Below are 6,000 nucleotides of genomic sequence, written 5' to 3'. Positions count from 1 at the left end.
ATGGGACAGGAGGCCTAGGGAGAAAGAAATGGGGGAGGGGGAAGCCCAGAGGATGGGCAAGAAGTACAGTGAGAGGGACAGAGGGGGAAAAAGGAGAGAGAGAGAAAAAGAATGTGTGTATATAAATAGATAAATAACGGACGGGGTACGAGGGAGAGGTAGGGGATTAGCGGAAGTTTGAGAAGTCAATGTTCATGCCATCAGGTTGGAGGCTACCCAGACGAAATATAAGGTGTTGTTCCTCCAACCTGAGTATGGCTTCATCTTTACAGTAGAGGAGGCCGGGAATAGACATATCAGAATGGGAATGGGACGTGGAATTAAAATGTGTGACCACTGGGAGCTCCTGCTTTCTCTGGCGGACAGAGCGTAGGTGTGCAGCGAAATGATCTCCCAGTCTGCGTCGGGTCTCACCAACATATAGAAGGCCGCATCGGGAGCACCGGATGCAGTATATCACCCCAGCCGACTGACAGGTGAAGTGTCGCCTCACCTGGAAGGACTGTCTGGGGTCCTGAATGGTAATGAGGGAGGAAGTGTAAGGGCATGTGTAGCACTTGTTCTGCTTACAAGGATAAGTGCCAGGAGGGAGATCGTGGGGATGGATGGGGGCCGGGGGGGGGGGGACGACTGGACAAGGGAGTCGTGTAGGGAGCGATCCCTGCAGAAAGCAGAGAGTGGAGGGCGGGGGGAGAGGGAAAGATGTGCTTAGTGGTGGGATCCCGTCGGAGGTGGCGGAAGTTACGGAGAATTATATGTTGGATCCGGAGGCTGGTGGGGTGGCAGGTAAGGACCAGGGGAACCCTATTCCTAGTTGGGTGGAGGGAAGATGGAGTGAGAGCAGATGTGTGTGAAATGGGGGAGATGCGTTTGAGAGCAGAGTTGATGGTGGAGGAAGGGAACCCTCTTTCTTTAAAAAAGGAGGACATCTCCTTCGTCCTGGAATGAAAAGTCTCATCCTGAGAGGAGATGCGGCGGAGACGGAGGAATTGCGAGAAGAGACAGGGTGAGAAGAGGAATAGTCCAGATAGCTGTGAGAGTCAGCAGGATTGTTTCCACTGCCACATGTCCAGTCCTGGTATTCAGCATTCTCGGAATGGAATCGAAACCAGCCTCTGTGGATTCTGAAATCTGGATCTAAAAATAAACCGCTGTAGGATTCATCGATAGACCTCAGTGGGTCACGCAGATTTCCTTTCCCGAGGTGAGTAACCGCTGAGGTAATGCCTAGGAATTTAGAAGTGCTTGTCTTCAGTCGGCTGAATATTGACATCAGAGACAATGAATGGTGTTCCTTTACCATGTTTATTCAAGTGACTGTTGTCAGTTCGTCAGCGGCATAACCGTATCTCTGGAGACTGATCCTTTGTATAAATCAGAGCCGTTTTGAATGCATTAGCTCAGAGTTGCTGAAGGAGCTGTGAGTTCAGAAGCAAGACAATTGGCAGATTATTCCTGAAATGGGGTATCCAGTCCTTTTACGGATAGGAGAAGTTTACTATCCATTTATTTCAGCCTTTGGAATTCCCGGTAAGCCGCCGTATCAGCTGCCGTTGGTGGGAATTGAAGTTAAATGCCAACGTAGTGATCGTTTCTGTCGCTGGTTTCCACGGTCACATGTTCAGTCCTAGTGTTCGGCATTCTCGGAATGGAATCGAAACCAGCCACTGTGGATTCTGATGTCTGGATCTAAAAATAAACGCTGTAGAAATCATCGGTGGACCTCAGTGGGGCAGGCGGATTTCTTCCAGCGGTTTGTGTTTCAATGATGTAACGCTCGGGTCTCTGTGCTTTTGGTCTCGAAGCAGCTACACTGCATTTGCCAATATTGTGTTTATACTGCTGTGGAGATGATAACAATTGGTCTGCATTGGTATGTCAGCGGTCGTGTGAGCCACGTGTAATGATCAAACCATCGATTAGTGATAACGATTTAGGAAATGTGATGAGTTCCATGTTGCAGCATGGAACTTGAGGATTTTTAGTAAATGTGTGCGGTGTGACAGAAAATAAAACAGTTGTTGGACAACACAGTGACGTCGCTGCTGATCAATACTGTGAAATGTATTCTATCATATCCACATCTGACCCCTCTACAGACATTGCACTGCGTCACCGAGTCTGCTACTGGACGTTGAATCCCTCTCCCCGGCTTCGCTGTGATGGATTCAGTCGGAGGCTTCGAGTATATCTGTGAGGCTGTATCAGACCTCGCTGTGACTGCTGCCTCGGACAATGTTCTGTTGTAAAATCAGCGAGGTGAGAAATGCTGGAATAGGGAACAAACACGGGGAATGCTAGAGGCACAAAGTAGCATCTATAGAAAGAGAAAGTCGTGTCATAGGGGCTCTCTGTAAACAGTTCCAACAAAATACACGCTAACTGCTTTCCCACATATTCAATTTTGCCTGGATGAGTGGATCCGGGATTTCCTGTTTCTGTTTCGTCCTTCGGCTATTCTGTCGCTGACAGGGAGTTGCATGGAAGTTGATGATTGTCTAATGCAAGAATCCCGCCATCAGCGTCCAGATTTATTAATTTCATTCATATCAGACGCGGATGAAGCCGATAGAAAATGTTCCAACCAGTACTGACTCTGAGGTTACCTAGCTTTATCCTTCCGCTGCCTCTTCACATTTTGGTCATCAGAAAGGAATCCAAATTCAAATCATTTGGCTTTATTTTAATGTATAAACTCAGTCAGCTCTTGGACCTCTCTTCAACTTTCTACCGTTAAATGCAGCATTAAAGTCCAAATATTAGATGATCCCCGAAAACTGCTGCATTGGGTTCTGCTCAGTTTTTTCTCAATTTGCTATTTTCTGTCTCTCTTCCAGCGAACTTGGTGGCGATTGCGATCCTCTCCCGTGGAAAGTGCGGTCTCTCCAAATGTGTTACTCGCTACCTGGTGGGAATGGCAGCGGCCGATCTCCTGGTCGTTATCTCGCAACCGCTGCTGATGTGGACTGCTTGGATTTACTTTCGCCGATCATTCCTGTTCATTACTCCTGTGTGCAGTCTCGCCAGATGGTTGATTTTTGCGAGCACCGCGGCCTCTGTCTGGCTAACTGTCGCTTTCACCGTCGATCGATTTGTGGCTATTTGCTGTGAGAAGCTAAAAACAAAATATTGCACCGAGAGAACGGCGGCTGTGGTTATCGGGACAGTGAGTGTGCTGGCCTGTTTGGAGAACGTCCCTTGGGGCTTTACTTCTGAACCTCTTGTAATAATTGATGGTGTTCCCTGGTATTGTGTTCCTACATCGAGCTACAAATACTCTTCTTCATGGGCGGTATTTGAGATGCTTCACCGCATTTTTACCCCTTGTGTCCCATTCTTTCTGATTTTGTTGTTCAATATTCTGACAGCCAGGCGGATTCTAGTGGCCAGTCGAGCCCGCAGAAGGCTCCGGGGACAAAAGAGTGGAGAGAATGACAAGGACCGGGAGATGGAGAACCGACGCAAATCCATCGTTTTGCTCTTCAGCATAACCGGTAGTTTCATATTGTTGTGCGGAACACGTTTGGTATTTTATATCTATCAACGGATTTCAATGAGTTTTGTTTATTATTCTGTCATGCATCCTGTTTACATTGTACAAGAGACATCGGGAATGCTTCAGATCATCAGTTCCTGCACCAACACGTGTATTTACGCCCTGACTCAGAGCAAATTCCGAGAGGAACTCAAGAATGCGGTGATATACCCACTGAAATGGATTTTGAAACTCATTCAGCGGATATAAATAAATGCTGTGCAGTAGTACAATTCAGCTGCTTTCATGTCCCTATTCTGTACTCCCACTTGTGAGCAAACGGAAACAATACGATGAACAGAGTTACAAACAAAGCATGAGAAACTCGGTCGATGCTCGAAATACAGAACGCACACGAAATCATGAAGATTGTCGGCCCGAATAGTTGAATGTTTACTTTTTTCCAAAGTTGCCCCCTATCTGCTGAGTTGCTCCAGCATTTTGTGTGTGTTGCCTTACAGTTATAAAACAGCTATTTACAGTCGATCCCGACGGCACCAGTGGCCTCAGCATCCCAGAAAAATCTCCTTTGCATCTCACCCTCGCCACACTGAAATTGAATCCTGAGGCGAACCTGTCACCCCTTCTTCCCGATTCTGACAAAACTGTCTGTTTTTGGAGTATAATTTCGTCGGTATCAAGCACTCCTGTTCCCATCATTACCTGTCCTTTCCTTCGCGATCTTTTTCTCTTCTGTCTCTACTTTTGCTTTTGTTTTCCCGTTTGAACTAACTTTCAGTGTCAGAATTTTAGCTCTCAGAGAAAGAGTTGCTGGGGGGGGGGGGCGGGAGGTGTGGTTGAGTGGAAGAGGAGATGCTGTGAACCCAGAACAAAAGACACAGTGAAGAAACTGGGAACTGATATGGTCTAATCCTACACATAGTGCTGGAGAAAAGCTTCAGCTCAGGCAACAGGAACTGCAGAGAGAGAGAGAGAGAGAGAGAGAGAGAGAGAGAGAGAGATCCAATTCTGCCTAAAATGTCCACAGTTTACTCTTTTCCATAGATGCTGATGTCCACAGTTTACTCTTCTCTATAGATGCTGATGTCCACAGTTTACTCTTTTCCATAGATGCTGATGTCCACAGTTTACTCTTCTCCATAGATGCTGATGTCCACAGTTTACTCTTCTCCATAGATGCTGATGTCCACAGTTTACTCTTCTCCATAGATGCTGATGTCCACAGTTTACTCTTCTCCATAGATGCTGATGTCCACAGTTTACTCTTCTCCATAGATGCTGATGTCCACAGTTTACTCTTCTCCATAGATGCTGATGTCCACAGTTTACTCTTCTCCATAGATGCTGATGTCCACAGTTTACTCTTCTCCATAGATGCTGATGTCCACAGTTTACTCTTCTCCATAGATGCTGATGTCCACAGTTTACTCTTCTCCATAGATGCTGATGTCCACAGTTTACTCTTCTCCATAGATGCTGATGTCCACAGTTTACTCTTCTCCATAGATGCTGATGTCCACAGTTTACTCTTCTCCATAGATGCTGATGTCCACAGTTTACTCTTCTCCATAGATGCTGATGTCCACAGTTTACTCTTCTCCATAGATGCTGATGTCCACAGTTTACTCTTCTCCATAGATGCTGATGTCCACAGTTTACTCTTCTCCATAGATGCTGATGTCCACAGTTTACTCTTCTCCATAGATGCTGATGTCCACAGTTTACTCTTCTCCATAGATGCTGATGTCCACAGTTTACTCTTCTCCATAGATGCTGATGTCCACAGTTTACTCTTCTCCATAGATGCTGATGTCCACAGTTTACTCTTCTCCATAGATGCTGATGTCCACAGTTTACTCTTCTCCATAGATGCTGATGTCCACAGTTTACTCTTCTCCATAGATGCTGATGTCCACAGTTTACTCTTCTCCATAGATGCTGATGTCCACAGTTTACTCTTCTCCATAGATGCTGATGTCCACAGTTTACTCTTCTCCATAGATGCTGATGTCCACAGTTTACTCTTCTCCATAGATGCTGATGTCCACAGTTTACTCTTCTCCATAGATGCTGATGTCCACAGTTTACTCTTCTCCATAGATGCTGATGTCCACAGTTTACTCTTCTCCATAGATGCTGATGTCCACAGTTTACTCTTCTCCATAGATGCTGATGTCCACAGTTTACTCTTCTCCATAGATGCTGATGTCCACAGTTTACTCTTCTCCATAGATGCTGATGTCCACAGTTTACTCTTCTCCATAGATGCTGATGTCCACAGTTTACTCTTCTCCATAGATGCTGATGTCCACAGTTTACTCTTCTCCATAGATGCTGATGTCCACAGTTTACTCTTCTCCATAGATGCTGATGTCCACAGTTTACTCTTCTCCATAGATGCTGATGTCCACAGTTTACTCTTCTCCATAGATGCTGATGTCCACAGTTTACTCTTCTCCATAGATGCTGATGTCCACAGTTTACTCTTCTCCATAGATGCTGAT

Source organism: Mobula birostris, unplaced genomic scaffold, assembly GCF_030028105.1.
Source record: "Mobula birostris isolate sMobBir1 unplaced genomic scaffold, sMobBir1.hap1 scaffold_739, whole genome shotgun sequence".
Classification (NCBI taxonomy): Eukaryota; Metazoa; Chordata; class Chondrichthyes; order Myliobatiformes; family Myliobatidae; genus Mobula; species Mobula birostris.
Note: the sequence above shows the minus strand (reverse complement) of the source record.